This window comes from Ziziphus jujuba, chromosome 5, assembly GCF_031755915.1.
Source record: "Ziziphus jujuba cultivar Dongzao chromosome 5, ASM3175591v1".
NCBI lineage: Eukaryota > Viridiplantae > Streptophyta > Magnoliopsida > Rosales > Rhamnaceae > Ziziphus > Ziziphus jujuba.
In genome coordinates this window covers 4392763-4411004 of record NC_083383.1, presented here as the reverse complement: position 1 = coordinate 4411004, position 18242 = coordinate 4392763, and the positions used below count along the sequence as shown (strand labels likewise).

At 33.9% G+C, this 18242-nt stretch overlaps 2 pseudogenes; both read left to right on the top strand.

The window, feature by feature from the left end:
• The first annotated feature begins 3493 nt into the window (after nucleotides 1-3493).
• LOC125419966 (ATP synthase subunit alpha, chloroplastic-like) lies at nucleotides 3494-4047 on the top strand (annotated as a pseudogene).
• A 201-nt stretch (nucleotides 4048-4248) lies between these two features.
• Nucleotides 4249-4983, top strand: LOC125419967 (ATP synthase subunit alpha, chloroplastic-like; annotated as a pseudogene).
• The last annotated feature ends 13259 nt before the right edge of the window (nucleotides 4984-18242 follow it).

Below are 18242 nucleotides of genomic sequence, written 5' to 3'. Positions count from 1 at the left end.
AAGATTGAGAAATAGAACCATCTGATTTGATTCGTTCTCAATAGCAATGAGATGATCATCTTAGGGTGATCCTTTTGTCGACAGATGGTCCTGTTACACTCATAGTCTCTGAAAGATGAGAACCAACTATGTAGCATCTACATCGAGAATTCAAGTATTGTATACGTCATTAGTCTAATCCTTTGTAGGAACTACCTATAATAACGAACTTGCAAAATGAATCTCTTTATCATAAAGAGATTCATTGTTCCTGACCCTGCTTCACCTTAATTGTTATTTGAACAAGTAAAAGTTATGTTTTGGTCTGAGTGGTGATAGCATTTCACTTCTGCATGTCCAAGGTCATCATTGATTAGTTTTCGACATAGTTTTTGTTTTTAGCTTAGCTTGACAGCATGTCTATTGTCTCAAAGTAATCCACTTAGAGTTAGGGAAGAAAAATATACAAATAAGATTGAAATAAAAATAGAGTACTAGTAAAAATAATATTACGATATTAAGTTAAGGAATTGTTAAAAAAAAAAAAAAGGGAAAGAGATCTAAAAGATCTTTTTCCTCAAATTCCTATTTGGTCGATTTATACCACCTTCCAATGTATACTCCCTTTCTATTGATATTGTTTTGTTCATTCAATTCACCGATTGACAAAAGAAAAATTAATAAATAATAAATCACATAAACTTCGATCAAATCAATCCTGATATTTCTATGCAATGATTATGTCTAATGAATTTGTCAGTTAGATTGATTGTACTCATGGGGGATAATGATAAGGGTTTGCAAGAAGGATATTTATAAATAAAAAGAAAAGGTTGGTTAGAGGAGGAGGGGGGGTCGAGCTAGATGTATGTAATCTAATCATTATAAGACAATTCTTGTGTTTGTTTTGAATAATGGTTCTAGAATCCGACTGAATCTAGGATATGAATAGTTGGTTTACGTTGTAGGGGAAAAACATGTATATGTGATATTTGATATTAACTAGGTATATGTGAATTAAAGATATATTTAATTTGGCCTACTATTGTGTTATGAATTTCGGTAGGGATTCCAATTTAAGTCTTTCCATTTTGACTATAATTTTTTTGAATATTTAATGAATTTAAATCACAAAAAAGGACAAAGAATTCAAAGAATGGTTCCCAAAAAAAAAATAAAAAAGAAAGAAATAGCTGAACAAAAGTCGTACGAATTAACAAAAACTACGTGGATAAGAAAATATCGATGCAGTTCTGTTGCTTCAAGAATATTATTATTTCAATTCGGGGTTTTTAGTGACTTTGAATGGATAAATCTTAGTGATAGAATAAGTAAGCCATAATTCATCGGTTGATTGTATCATTAACTATTTCTTTATTTTCTTTATTTTTTGCGAGGAATTTATCATGAATCCACTGATTTCTGCCGCTTCCTTTATTGCTGCTGGATTCGCTGTCGGGCTTGCTTTTATTGGACCTGGGGTTGGGCAAGGTACTGCGGTGGGCCAGGTTGTAGAAGGGATCGCCAGACAACCAAAAGTAGAGGGAAAAATACGAGGTACTTTATTGCTTAGTCTGGCTTTTATGGAAGCTTTAAAAATTTATGGACTGGTTGTGGCATTAGCACTTTTATTTGCGAATCCCTTTGTTTAATCTTAAAAAATATTTTTGTTTTTCTTTTTTATTTCCTGGGGTTTGCTGCTCTTGCTTTTTCAAATTATATTAAGATTTCACTCCTACAATTTCATATTCTTTGTGACGACAACCCCCTGAAAGGACTGGTTTGAGGATGAGGAATTAAATTAGTTGATTAACTCGCTTTCTTCTCTTAGTCTAATGGGATTATTTTTAGGAAGTATTGCAACAAACGATAAATTTTATTTCACAACTGACATAAGACCTGGTACCTAATTCTAATAAGTATCATTCTTATTGGATATTTCCAAATGAAAAAAAAAAAATTCATTTACATCTGTAAATCAATATATACATATATTTTGACTTTTACCCTATTTCTATTTAATTTAGAAAAAAATAGAATAAAAAAATATAGATAATTAGTCTATTTGTAAGAATAAGAAAGAGGCGATCATATGAAAAATGTAATGGATTCTTTCCTTTCCTTGGGTTATTGGCCATTCGCCGGGAGTTTTGGGTTTAATACCGATATTTTAGCAACAAATCCAATAAATCTAAGTGTATTCTTTGGTGTATTAATTTCTTTTGGAAAGGGAGTGTGTGTGCAAATTGTTTATTTCAAGAATAGATGGATCCAACCAACTGCACTTTTTTATGTTATAACTCGAAAAGGTGCACGATTCTGCAAATTACTTCTGAATAAATTAAGAAATCATATTTAAGAACCACAGCATTTCATGATTCATTGGTAAATCAACTTTGATTCTCTATCAACCAATAATGTGGGATTATTTAAAGCTAAGTCATTTGAAGTCCAAATGCAGTTTGGTACCTAAATCGTTTGAAGTGCAGATGCAGTGTGGTACTATTTCTACTACTATGTTAATATAGAATATGTTAATCCATAAATGGTATCAAAGAGTTGGAATTTGTTTTTCGATATAAAACACTCATGTTAATAAAAAAATGACTTGAACCTGTTATTTGTATTTGATTTTTAAAAATTAGAAAAATGGATATTTCAACTCCCCCTTTTTTTTTATCTTTTTTATCCAATGCTGAATCGATGACCTATGTATAAAGTAAAGAGAATTCTTTGGATTTGAACAAAAAAAAAAAAAAAAAAACAACTTTGCTTACAATTATTTGTTTGGTTAGAAGAGTCCTCTGAATATTATGTTCTTGGATTAGTGATCAGTTTCTATACTTTCACAAATATGAATAGAGAAAAGAGGATAGGCTCATTACATTAAAAAAAAAAAAAAAAAAAAAAAAAAGCTAGGGACCTTCCCCCATAAATAAGTAATTGGGCATGAGAGCTAAATGAATCAAAAGATTCATGTTTGGTTCAGGAAGGGATCGTGGAAGTTTTGAAATGAATGGAAAAATAATCTACTTTCATTAAGTGATTTATTAAATAATTGAAAATAGCGGATCTTGAAGACTATTCAAAATTCATAAGAACTACACAGGGGGGAGGGGGGTGTGGAACAGCTGGAAAAAGCCCAGTCCTACTTGTGGAAAGTAGAAATGGAAGCGGAGCAGTTTGAAGTGAATGGACACTCTTAAATAGAATGAGAAGAATTGAATTTGATTAATTCAACTTATAAAACCTTGGAACAATTAGAAAATTCCAGAAATGAAACCATTCATTTTGAACAACTAAAAGCTATTAATCAAGTTCGACAACAGGTTTTCCAACCAGCCTTACAAGGAGCTCTAGGAACTTTGAATAGTTGTTTGAATACTGAGTTACATTTACGTACCATTAAGACTAATATTGGCATGTTCGGAAAGATGATAGAAATAAAGGGTTAGTCTTTCTACCGCATGCATTATTTTTCTTTCAAACAAAAATAAAGAATTAAGAAACACTCATGGTAACTATTCGAGCAGATGAAATTAGTAACATTATTCATGAACGTATTAAGCAATATAATAAACAAGTAAAGATTTTAAATACCAGCACTATACTCCAAGTAGGCGATGACATTGCTTGTATTTATGGTCCTGATGAAGTAATGGTGGGGGAATTAGTAGACTTTGAAGAACATACGATAGGCATTACTCTGAATTTGGAATCAAATAATGTCGGTGTTGTATTAATGGGTGACAATTTGATGATACAAGAGGGAGGTTCTGTAAAAGTAACAGGAAAAATTGCTCAGATCACGATAAGTGAGGCTTTTTTAGGCCATGTCACAAATGCTCTAGCTAAACCTATTGATGGTCAAGGTGAAATTTCAGCTTCTAAATCCTGGTTAATTGAATATCCCGCCCCGGGTATTATTTCAAGTCTTTTCAAACAGGACTTACTGCTATTGATTAGATGATTCCTATAGGACGTGATCAATGAGAATTAATTATTTGGGATAGGCAAACCGGTAAAACAGCAGTAGCCATAGATCCGATTCTCAATCAACAAGGATAAAATGTAAAAGGCGTTTATGTAGCTAGTGGTCAACAAGCATCTTCTTGGCTCAGGTGGTGACTGCTTTACAGGAAAAGGGAGCAATGGATTACACTATTATGGTAGCTGGGACAGTCGATTCTCCGGCTACATTACAATATCTCGCTAAAGCTACTCTGGCTGAATATTTTATGTACTGTGAATAACACACTTCAATTATTTATGACGATCTCTAAAAAAAAGCATAGGCTTATCACCAAATGTCTCTTTTATTACACAGACTGCCAGGCCGAGAAGCTTATCCGGGAGATTTTTTTATTTACGTTCATGCCTTTTGGAAAGAGCTGCTAAATCAAGTTCTCATTTAGGTGAAGGAAGTATGACTGCTTTACCAATAGTTAAGACTCAATCGGGAGATGTTTCGGCTTATATTCCTACTGATGTAATTTCCATTACAGATGGACAAATATTCTTATTTGCCCATCTATTCAATGCCGGAATCAGACTTGCTATTAATGTGGGTATTTCTGTATCCAGAGTGGAGTCCGTAGCTCAAATTAAAGCCATGAAAAAGTAGCTGGCAAATCAAAATTAGAATTGGCACAATTCGTAGAATTAGAAGCCTTTGTACAATTCGCTTCTGATTTCGATAAAGCTACTCAGAATCAATTGGAAAGAGGTCAACGCTCATGTGAGTTGCTCAAACAATCTCAATCAACCCCTCTCGCTGTCAAAGAACAGATAATGACTATTTATACTGGAACCAATGGTTATCTTGATTCATTAGAATTTGGGCACGTAAGCAAATTTCTCGTTGAGTTACGTACTTACTTAAAAATGAATAAACCTCAGTTCCAAGAAATCATAGCTTCTACCAAGATATTTACCGAGGAAGCAGAAGCACTTTTGGAAGAAGCTATTTAGAAACAGTTGGAACGTTTTCTACTTCAAGAATAAGTATTAAGAAAAGAAATTGATCACTTTTAATTTTTCTCAATCTTAGTTCAATATTAATTAAATCTTAATTTAATACTAATTTTAATAATAATTATTAAATTATATACTTTTTCTATTATATAATTATTAAAATTATTTTAAAATATTAAATTATTTTAAAATAAAACATTAAAAAATAATTAAATATAAAAGTTTTTGTTTTTTGTAATAATTATTTTCTATAATAATATAGAAATAATAATATATTACATTTCTATATTAAATATAATGTTAATGTTAAATACATATTAATTATATACACATATTAACATACATTAACTATATAATATATTTAAACATATAATATATATTAAATAAATGGAAATAATATATAAACTAGATTATACTTATTTTACAAGTACTAGGTGTATAAGTGTGCCTCTTATTCAAATTATTCAAAAGATCTTTCTTGACATGAAAATCTAAAAATATATGGAAATAAATTGCGTCCAATAGGATTTGAACCTATATCAAAGGTTTAGAAGACCTTTGTCCTATCCATTAGACAATGGACAATAAATAATAATATATTAAATATAATATTAATATTAAATACATAATAATTATATACACATATCAACATACATTAAATATATAATAAATTTAAATATATAATATATATTACATATATGGAAATAATATATAAATGGAAATAATATATAAACTAGATTATAATTATATTAGAAGTACAAAGTGTATAAGAGCGCCTCTTATTCAAATTATTCAAAAGATCTTTCTTATGGAAATCTAAAAATATATGGAAATAAATTGCATCCAATAGGATTTGAACCTATACCAAAGGTTTAGAAGGATTTGAACCTATATCAAAGGTTTAGAAGACCTCTGTCCTATCCATTCGACAATGGACGCTTTGTATTCTAATTTTTTTATATTTATTTTCTTTGCACATTTATTATTCGGACGAAACGCATATGTAAAAGAATTTCGGGAATTGTGTATTCAACTATGCATTACATTAATTATATTCATTTTGTTTATATTTCTATAAAACATATTTATTAGAAATTTGATATTTCAATAAATATCAAAATATATAAATATATATTAGATATAAATATCTATTAGATATATAGATTTATAGGTTTTTGACTATAAAAAAAAATATTGAAAAATATTGAATAGTGATAAGAGAAAGTAAGCACAAGCAAGTAGCGGGAATTGAACCCGCATCGTTAGCTTGGAAGGCTAGGGGTTATATTCAGTGTTGATTCATCATTGTTAATGTCTCTAATTCAAAACCGAACGTGAAACTTTGGTTTCATTCGGCTCCTTTATGGAAGATAAATAAATTCCCAAATATCAATGAAATTAAAAAAAAATTCAACCCATAACATCTATGCCAGCTTCTTCGGCCTAAATGCATTCAAAATGGCCCACTTTCTAAATGATCCTTGTAGAAACGAGGGAATTATAACAATCTTTCTAGTTACTTCGTTCTCTATTTCTATTTGAAAGAATCCTTAGGAAAAGGATTTTGTTTCCACTGAGCTAAAACAATTTTTTGATGTCTCTAGTAAACCAAAATCATTGTTTAATTAGCTATTTTGTTTCAATTTTCCCTATACAAAAAAGAAAAATTGAAGATTTAGTTATGATTAGAAATACACTTTCTATCTTTATCCATGGATCCTTTACTCATACTCATTCAATTGGAAATATTGATTGATCCAATTAAAAAAAATAAATTATGTTTAATAATTTCATAATCCGATTTTTCAATTTTTAATTGACTCTTGGATACAAATCATGAGAATGTGTATTCTTCCTCAAATTTTTCATTGAAAGGTAAATGATTTAATCCTTTTAAGAAATAAAGTTTTTGCTCGGAATGGAATATTAATCAAACCGAGAGACCCCTTAACTATTCGGGGGTTAATAGAACGAATCGAACTTTTACCACTAAACTATACCCACTCCAATCCGATTATTGTATATAAATGGACTTTTTGTTGAACAAGAAACTCGGGCGTAATCAAAAGATAGGATCAGAAAAAAAATGCATTGTGCACGAATCCATAGTTCTGTTTTTTATTATATACATATTTTTATTTATTTTTTATTTCAGTAAAATATCAGTAAAAAAAAAATAAAATAAGGAAAATAAAGAAGATAAGAAATCTCGCTTTGATTCTATATCATTTGATTCTATATCAAAATAAGTCTTTTTATGATTTTTGTTATTTCAATAACAAGCCCTTTTGTTTTGGTTTCAAATCAATTGTTTTCAAATTAAATAAATCATTTTATCTTATTACGATTGAACAAAACAAAAGAGGGCCAGCCTGGTTAGGTACTGATTAGGCCAAGCCGTGGAAATAAAGGGCCTTCAGACGAACCCAAAGAGGTTTATTTATTTATTATTAATAATATATATTATTTTTTTCACATTATTTCTATTTTTTATTTTTTCTAAAAAACACTTAAAAAATAGATAAATAAAAAAAGAAGGGCTTTTTTCAAGCCTTATTTTTGTGATGTAACACAGTAATTACCTCTTTTCAATTAGGGGAGAGATGGCTGAGTGGACGAAAGTGTCGGATTTCTAATCTTGTTCTTTTCTTTCAAATTTTTTGCGAGTTCAGTGCGGAATAGATAAAATCCTACTAATCAAGAACGTGTAATAAGACGTCTTCGAATGTTTCAGAAAGCCAATCAGAGACGTAGATCAAATGGAAAAGGTGGGAAAGAAAGAAATAAAGGTATGCGGTAGATAGTGATCTATCTTGATTCTATATTTTTATACTTTTTATTTAGTAAAAAATAAAATGAAGGGCACCAAAAGAAAGAATAGGTTTTATTATTACTAGTAACAACCTTTTGCTACTTCAATCAAAAGGTTGTCCCGTGTATTTTGTTGGTGCTTAATGTTTTCTGATTATACCAGAAATCTTACAATTATATGAACGTGTTATAATTGGATTTTTTTATCAACAGTATTGGGTCAGAACCCCCCGTTGACTCTGCGCCAGTGATTTTTTTATTATTACTAAACAATAATTTATTATTAATCAACAATAATTGAATAATTCCTTCGTATTCATAGAGATAGAGGACATAAATCACATGGATATAGTAAGTCTTGCTTGGGCTGCTATAATGGTAGTCTTTGCATTTTCCCTTTCACTTATAGAATGGGCCAGAATTGGACTCTAAAAGTACTTCTAATTGAATTTAGGAACCAAACTGTATCAATTTTTTTTTTTAAGATCTTCCTGCAAAGCCTTTTTTTTATTTTAATTTCACTATTTAAATTGAAATTCCATTTTGAAATGGAAATAAAAAACATCTTCATTTCGAAATGGTATTTGATTCTAATACGAACCTAGAACGACCTGCTCCTAAACCCGTATTATATTAGCCCGGATCTCAATTAAGTTCAAGTTCTAATGGAATGGACCTCAACCCCTAACCAACCTGTGGTTAGAAACCTTGGTATAATGTAGACGCCACAATAGGGGATGGAAAACCTATTGAGAAGTCAAGCTAAAACAACCAATTCTCTAATGGTGTTTTAGGTGTTCTCAAATAACAAAGAGATAATTAATCTCACAAGTATTTTCTTAATCAAATCAAAGTTAATTCTTATTGATAACTAAGCCTTTAAATAGGCTTTGAAAGAAACAAAATAAATCCTAAAAACCCTAGGTAAAACCGGCCACTCACATAAAGAATCCTAGTTGGCCGAAACTATACTTCCTTTCCTAATCTAAGTTTGATTAATTAATTCCTTTATATTAAATTAGGAATTAATTAATTTACAATGGAAAGAATAAAATAAAAACCTTCCTAAAGTTATTTGTCCATAAAATAAATAAAAAACCTAAAATTAATGGTAGTTTCCTAAAACAAAAAGTAAGAACAAATTAGGAAACTAAAAATGGTAAATTTCGGCTATGTTGGTAATGACCCTTCTTTGATCCAATTGGACTCCAAATCAGCTTCAATAGTCTTTTTGGGATGCCAAATAAGCTTATTGTGAAGTTCCTCACGTTGCCCTTGCCTGGAAGTATGAGAAAAGGCTAATATAGTAAAATACAGTAAAGCCAGCAAGGAATACAGCAAATTCGGCCAAATTGTTGATGCTGTCCGTACAAGCCCTTTCTGATTGCATTTGAGGCTTCTTTAACTTGATTCCATGACCTCTTAGACATATGTATTGAACCCATAAAGCATTGGAACCATTTCATGCTTCCCAGACTCCAAAAATGTACCAAAATCGTCACCCGGGTCCGTATCGGCTTCCACCACTTGGATGCTTAGAATAGGCATTGTATCTTCAAGTATGGACAAGCTCTGTTGAGATTGATTACCCCGTATAGAAATACTCCCAGGTTGTCCTTAAATCTCTTCATTTGAGCTTTTGTGATTGGCCTAGTCTTCATCCGTGCGAGTCAGCACCCCAGATGATTATCGGTGGAGCGGGCTCGGGCAGAATCACATCATTCCCCTCCTCTTGAAAAGGATTTGTCCTCAAATCAAAATCATCACCTGCAGCAAAAGGATTTAAATCAGCAACATTAAATGCAGCACTCATGTTATACTCACCCGGTAAATCAAGCTTGTAGGCATTCTTGTTATTTGGCTCCAAAACTTGAAAAGGTCCATCCATAGGAGGCATGAGCTTTGACTTTCTTTGATTAGGAAACCTTTTCTTTCGTAAGTGTAACCAAACCAATTCTCCTGGGTCAAACACTATTACAACAAAATCTAGAAATACATGCTTATTATGGTAAAAATTACACTTTTTAAAGTTAGCAAACAATATTTCCCAAATTTTCAAATTGCCACTAAGTAAAGCTCTCAACAATGCAGATAAAGTTCTATGCAATAATGACATCTTTAAATAAGTATCTTTAAAATTCATGGTTAGCAATGATTTCTTATTCATAATTACTTTATTAACGTCACCAAAGCTAAGATAAAAATTTATATTTTTCCTTTCTTGTCTTCCTTTTCCTTTCTCACTCATGGCCATCTCACCTTCCTCACTCTCGGCTTTTGCACCAAATTTTTCACTCTTGGTTTTATTAAAATTTTTCCACACAACCTGAGTATTAGAAGACTTACCTTGGACAGCAAGCTCACCTTTTCCCTCTTGATTGGATGGTGGTCCACTTGGAATTTCATTTGGGAAGACATCTCCAAATTCCTTCAAAAAAGAAATCATTGAACTTGGCAATTCAAGTTCTTCAAAGTTAGTTTGATCATTAAAATAATTTTCTTTATAAATCATGACCAGCAAAGGTTTCTTACACTCAATAACCTTATTAATATCCCCTAAACTCAAATAAAAGTTGCTGCTTAACCTTTCTTTTCTTTCTTTTTCTTTTTTTCCCATGGATTGGCGCACACCTTCGGATTTTTCTTCCTTCTCCATATTCTCGGGTTTGCCACTTTCTTTCCCCTCTCTTACGGCTTTTCCTTGATATTTCCTCTCAATATGAGTCTTAGAAACCTTACCTTGGTCAGCAACCTCATTCTTACCTCCTTGAAAGGATGGTGAAGCCGTTGGTGCCATACTTGCTTTTTCCTTAAGCTTTTCGGCTTCTCTCCTTTGTTGCATTTGTAATTGGTCTTTGTAAACCTCTTTAGGAGATAATGGTTCCAGCTTGACCTTCTTCCCTTTAAACCTAAAAAAATTACTATTTTCTCGACCAAAATGAGTAGCATCTTTATCAAATTGCCATGGTCTACCTAATAGTATATGTCCAGACAATATCACATAAAACTACATCCTCATATCTACCTATATTAAATTTTACTTTGGCTTGTTTATTCACTTTTATTTCACCACTACCATTAAGCCATTGTAATCTATAAGGTTCTGGATGTTTAATAGTTATTAAGCCTAATTTCTCAACTACAATGTTACAAATTACATTTGTACAACTTTCACTATCAATAATCATACTACAAATCTTACCTTGAATTTCACATCGGGTGTGGAAGATGTTCTCTCTTTGAATTTCATCCTCATCTTTGTATGTAGCAAGTACTCTCCTAGAAAGCAAGTTTAATTCAGCATTGGATGCTTGCAAGGTTTCGGGTTCATCCTCCAAGTCCTCCTCCTCTTGCTTGGCTTCATCTTCACTTTCTTCACTTTCCAATTCTAGCTCGTCATTGCCCATTAACACCATGATTCTTCTATTCGGGCATTGGCTATCAATGTGTCCTCCTCCCTGGCACTTAAAACACACAACATCATGAGTTCTAGAAGGTTTAGGATCTAATTTTACCTCATTCTTTGGTGCTTGGACAGATTTGATTCTAGTCTCCTTCCTTGGCCAGTTTGAACTTTCTTCTTTGACTTTCGGCTTTGGCTTGCTTTCATAGATGGGATTGTTCCTCCAGCCACTTGAATTGGACCTTCCACTGTTAGAAACACCTCTAAACCATGATCTTACACCCCTCCTCTTGAATTGATGCTCTAATTTAATAGCCACATGCAACATCTCCTCCAATTCCACATATTGTTGCAATTCTAGTTGATTAGCTATTTCACGATTCAAACCACCAAGAAACCTTGCCATGGTTGCTTCCATATCTTCATTCAAGTTTAATCTCATCATAAGCATCTCCATCTTCTTGTAATAATTCTCCACAGATCCATGTCCTTAAGATAAAGATTGAAGTCTTTGATGCAGCAACCTATGATAGTGTGATGGTACGAATCGCTTCCACATGGCTCCATTCATTTGTCGCCATGTAGTAATCAAGTCATCACCAACTCTCCTTCGGGTGTTTTGCTCATTGGTCCACCATTGGAGTGCATAATGGCCAAACTCCATTGCTGCCAATTTCACCTTCTTAGCCTCTGAATAATTATGGCGGTCAAATATCATCTCTATCTTTTCTTCCCACTCCAAACATGCTTCGGGGTCACTTTTTCCCATGAATGGTGGGATGTTGATCTTGATATTGCTAAGATTGTCATCTGTTTCTTCCCTCCTATATCTTCCACAGCCAGCTCTATCTTGGAAAGAAAAATTTTCGTCCATACCTTCCTCAAAGTCTCCACCGAATGGCTCCTCATCAAATTCCTCTCTCGGTCTCTCGCGACCTCCTCGTCCTCGGCCTCGTCCTCCATGGAATTCTTGCCTATTTCTTATGTTTGGAATTCCTTGGGAAACTTCTAGCCTTCCCATCCTTTGATTCACATGCTCAACTTGAGCACTAACCAACTGTATTGACTCCAAAATAGCTCTCATGTCCACTTGGTCTCCGCTCCCAGTAGCTCGGGCATCGCCATGGAATGCTACGGACTCCTCCTCATTGATCCTCAAGGGTGGCTCTCCTCTCCTCATTCTTGTTTCTGTCATGTTAGTATAATAATGCAATAGAAATAAAATAGGACCTTACAATTTCACTCCCTTACGTGTTTCACTCAAATGAGAACTCGACACTCATGTTTGCACACTTGTTTCGACTTTTTACTCTCTTTTAAGCTCAACACTCTTGCCTTTTTCCACTCAATGTATTATCTCAAAGTTCTAATTAAAACACCCACAAAACAGCAATTAGATCACTAGTATGTTTTAATTAAACTTATCAACAAACACTAAGCAAAAAGTAGGTAATACCGAAAGAATCCAACAAATCCTAATTTTTCGGCTTTCTAGACAAGAAAACACAAAATAATGGGAAAACGTTGGAATTTTTGAAAACTGCACCAGATGGTAGTAGACTATGAGTTCAAGAATAAAATTTTAGAAAAAGAAATTCAAATACGAACAAGAATCAAATTGAACAAAAATATAGAATAGTGTTGGTTGTTGTTCTTGTAATTCAAGTTTTGTATCAATTCCTTTATCTAATTTTAATCCAAATAATTTAAGCACCCAAAATCCAAATATCCAGCAGCAAAAATAATTCTCCAGCAACTCAAATATTGAATAAATAATAAAAAAAATAGCAGCTCCAACAAATTTCCAGCAAACAAATCAAACTCCAACAATCGAAATATTTTTTTCTTCTTTTTTTTTTATTTTATATTCAGCTTTACCTCTTCTTTCTTTTCTTTTTTTTATTCTTTTTTTCACTCATAGAACATAAACAACTGCAGTAGCAAGAATAATTACCAAAATTACAATTCCAACTCCAAAACAAACACCAAACCCGTGACCTCCAAATAAACACAAATGTGCAGTTTTTTTCTTTTTTTTTAAATGTTGCCGCAAACTCTTTTTTTTTTTTTTTTTTGAATATATGAATGCAAATATTTGAGACTAAAACAGCAAATAAAAAATCAACAAAAACCAAAATCAATAAGAACAATGATGAAAAACAACCAACAAACTAGGAAATAAAAATACGATAAAACTAGGAAATCCTAATTCAACTAGGAATGAATTTTTATTTTTATTTTTATTTTTTTTTAAGATGCAGAACGTGTAGGGGATGGATGCAACCTTAACCTAATGCTAAAATTGCAGAATAACACAAAAAGGAATAAAACAAATAAAGATAGATCAAACCTGAATAGAATATATCTCTGATACCAAATGATACGAACCTAGGACGACCTGCTCCTAAACCCGTATTATATTAGCCCGGATCTCAATTAAGTTCAAGTTCTAATGGAATGGACCTCAACCCCTAACCAAACTATGGTTAGAAACCTTGGTATAATGTAGACGCCACAATAGGGGATGGAAAACCTATTGAGAAGTCAAGCTAAAACAACCAATTCTCTAATGGTGTTTTAGGTGTTCTCAAAGAACAAAGAGATAATTAATCTCACAAGTATTTTCTTAATCAAATCAAAGTTAATTCTTATTGATAACTAAGCCTTTAAATAGGCTTTGAAAGAAACAAAATAAACCCTAAAAACCCTAGGTAAAACCGGCCACTCACATAAAGAATCCTAGTTGGCCGAAACTATACTTCCTTTCCTAATCTAAGTTTGATTAATTAATTCCTTTATATTAAATTAGGAATTAATTAATTTAAAATGGAAAGAATAAAATAAAAACCTTCCTAAAGTTATTTGTCCATAAAATAAATAAAAAACCTAAAAGTAATGGTAGTTTCTGTTGAAATGTGGTGATCTTGCCACAATGTGCAAGGTAGTTCGGTTGCACTTACACTCTTTGTTTTGCAACATCAAAGACCAAACATTATTTATGTTTATGTATTTTATTTTATCTTGTAATGTTTAAGAACAATATCCTTTTTGTAATGCCCTAAGCTCATTATCTAGCTTAAGGCCTTTTTTGTCTAGTTGCTGGAATTGTATTTCCAGCAACATAAGTCCACTTCCTTGGATGCCGTTTGAAGTAGGTTTGGTATTTGGAACTGAATTTTGGATATGATAAACTAGATATGCAGAGGAAGCAGTAGCAAAAATAATTGCCCAATTTGGATCTTGGACGGCCAAGTTAAGCCCAAAACAATCTGACCCTTGTGCAGTTTTGTTGCCCAGAAAACTGGGCAAAACTGCCTCGGGTTTGATTACTTTTGAATGGGTAAATGGACTTTGTTTTATCTGGTTTTTGGCTAGAACATAGTTTAATATTCAAAAAGGCTTCCCTCCCATTTTCAAGTCAAATGGAGCTGTTTTTCAAATTCAAATACCTTAGACAAGCTGAACTGCCCATTAAAGAAGGTCTCTTGCATGCCCAGCACATTGATTAGAGTTAGTTGAGGTAGTTTGGCTTGGTTGGTTACTTTTAATGCTTTTGTATTTATTGATCAATATGGAAGCATGCCTTATTGTCTTGTTGATGTATTTAAAAGTATGAAAATTGCAATGAAAAACGTTGAGAAAGAAAATATTCAAAAAACAGATTTTGAAAAATAACATTTTTGGCTCTCTCTCTCTCAACTACTACATTTTTGGTTTCTTCTTCTTCCCAAAAGCTAACAACCTTCTCAAGAACCCTAAACCTCCATTAAAACCAGAAACAAAACCTTAACAAACCCAAAAAAAACAAAATCAAGAACCAAGAACCAACAACAATCATTCTTGACTAACACCTTGAATGATTGTGCTCTAGGGTACAACAACATAAACCTACACCAAATTCCATCATGGTATTAGAGCATAGTGTAATTTCTTAGGACCTTGTGAGCTTTCAACCTAGACCATTTCATTTGTGAGAGGATCCCCCACCTAAAGCCTTCCAACCGAAACCAAAACCTCCCAAAAAGACTAGTTGAAACTCACCAAAACACCACCACCCGAGAGCTTGTTCTTGTGTCCATTTTTCAAAACTTTTCAAAAACCATTTTTTCAAATGGCCTCACAATCCTTTGCAACCCCAACACCACCTAAGTTTGAAGGACAAAACTATTCCATTTGGAGTATAAAAATGAAAGCCTACCTTCAAGCCTTTGGTTTATGGGAAGTCATAGAAGAAGGTTATGTAGTGGAAGAGTTGAGAGCTAATGCAACCCAAGCACAAAGAAATGCACATGAGGCCGAAGTTGCCAAAGGGTTCAAGGCCCTCACTGCCTTGCACTCCTCCATGAGTGATTCCATTTTTACAAGGATAATGTCATGCACAAGTGCTAGAGAGGTTTGGATAAAGCTTCAAGAGGAGTTCCATGGAAATACTAGAACTCGGCAAATGCAAGTTTTAAACTTAAGAAGAGAGTTTGAGACCTTGAAGATGAAGGAGAATGAGCTTGTCAAGGATTTCATGGAAAGGATGCTCAAAGTGGTAAATCAAATTCGGGTCCTTGGTGAGCAATTGACCGATCAAAGGGTAGTAGAGAAAGTATTGGTGAGCTTACCCGAAAGGTTTGAAGCTAAGATTTCCTCCCTTGAAGAATCTAGAAATCTTAGTGAAATAACCTTGAGTGAGCTCATCAATGCTCTTCAAGCAACCGAACAAAGGAGAGCCATTAGAAAGGAGGAGACCATAGAGAGTGCATTCTATGATGGCCACGGCAACAAAAAGAAGAATAAAGGAAGGAAGAGCAACAACACCAACCAAACCGGTTTTACAACCAACAACAACACAAACAACAACAAAAATGGATGGAATCAACAACAACAACAACAAAGCCATCAAAACCGAGGAGGGCATCCACCTTGCCCTCATTGCAAGAAGCTTGGACATCCACCATCCAAGTGTTTTTGGAGGCCGGATGCATCTTGTGAAAGATGTGGAGGAAAAGGCCACATTGCCAAAGTATGCAAGCAAAGGAGACAACAAGCCAATGTGGTTAATGAAGAAGCCGAGAACCTATTTGTGGCCACATGCCTTAAAGTCATAAGTAGTGGTCTCGGTTGGCTTGTGGATAGTGGTTACTCACACCACATGAGTTTCCAAAAGGATGGCTTTGTGGAGCTTGACCGAAACTACAGAACCAAAGTGAAGATTGGTGATGGCCGGTTCATGAAAGTAGAAGGCAAAGGAGATATGTGCTTGAACACCAAGGAAGGTACCAAAATTATAAAAGATGTGTTATATGTTCCCAGTTTGTGTGAAAACTTGCTTAGTGTAGCACAATTGGTAGAAAGAGGCTTTGCTTTAAATTTTGCAAAAGATGGATGTATCATATATGATGCTTGTGGTAATGAGCTGTTTAAGGTACCATTGAAGGACAAAAGCTATAGATTGGACCTAGTTAAGAATGAACAAGCCTTAAAAACCAAAGTGGAGTCCATTTCTCAACTTTGGCATAAAAGGCTTGGGCATTCTAGCTATGGTGCCATGAAAAACACCAATGCCATTGTGAAGAACATGCCAAAGATTGAGGAGATGAAACGCCTATGTGATGTATGCCAACTAGGGAAATCCACACGGCTTCCATTCCCTAAAGCCGGTTCATGGAGAGCTAAGGAGAAGCTTGAGCTAGTCCATTCAGATGTGTGTGGACCAATGAGTTTGTCATCAATTGGAGGATGTAAGTACTTCCTAACCTTCATTGATGACTACTCAAGGATGTGTTGGGTATATTTTCTAACAACCAAGTCACAAGTGCTTGAGAAGTTCATGGAATTCAAGAAGATGGTGGAAACCCAAAGCAATGCAAAGATGAAGTGCTTGAGAACCGACAATGGTGGAGAATATACAAGCTTGGCTATGGAGGATTTTTGCAAAGAAAATGGAATGGTGCATCAATTCACAACACCATACACACCACAACAAAATGGTGTTTGTGAGAGGAAAATTAGGACCTTGATGGAGATGGCAAGGTGCATGATACATGAGAAGAACATGCCAAAGAAGTTTTGGGCCGAAGCCATATACACGGCTAGCTACATCCAAAACCGAGCATACACCAAAGCCAATGAGTCCAAGACACCCTATGAGATATGGTATGGAGAAAAACCATCTTTGGATAACATAAAAATCTTTGGAAGTGTTTGTTTTCTCCATGTCATCCACACATGAGAGACAATCTTGACAAAAGGGCAAATGTGGGCATCTTGGTCTGCTTTAGTGAGGTTACCAAAGGTTTTAGGGTTTTCAACTTGGAAACCAAGAAACTTGTGGTAACAAGGGATGTGAGGATTGATGAAGATGCTGTTTGGGATTGGACAAAGGAGGAGCTTCTTGTCCATGAAGATAATGCTCGGTTGGATGATGGAGAAGAAGAAACCAATGACAATGACAATGAAGAAAATGAAGATGATGAGGAGGATGCACTTGAGACCATTGGAGCCGAATTGGAGATTGGAGATGGTGTTAGAGGAGAAAGGCCATTGCTTGAAATATATGAAAGGTACAATGTTGCCTTGAGTGATCCTACCAATGCTCAAGAAGCTATGCAAAAGAAAGAGTGGATAGAGGCCATGCAAACCGAAATGGATATGATAGAAAAGAATGAAACTTGGTTTTTGGTTTCTAAACCTAAAAACAAGAAACCAATTGGTGTAAAATGGATCTTTAGGACCAAGTTCAACCCGGATGGAACAATATGCAAGCACAAGGCAAGGCTTGTGGCAAAAGGCTATGCACAACAAGCGGGTGTAGATTATGGAGAGACGTTTGCACCGGTTGCAAGAATGGAGACCATAAGGCTCATCCTATCCATCTCGGCCTCAATGTCATGGAAGGTGTACCACCTTGATGTAAAGTCGGCTTTCTTGAATGGTGTGCTTCAAGAGGAGGTTTATGTCAAGCAACCCGAGGGCTTCATTGTTCAAGGACATGAGGACAAAGTCTACTATCTACACAAGGCACTTTACGGGTTAAAGCAAGCACCTAGGGCTTGGTATGGCAAGATTGATGGTTACTTGACCTACC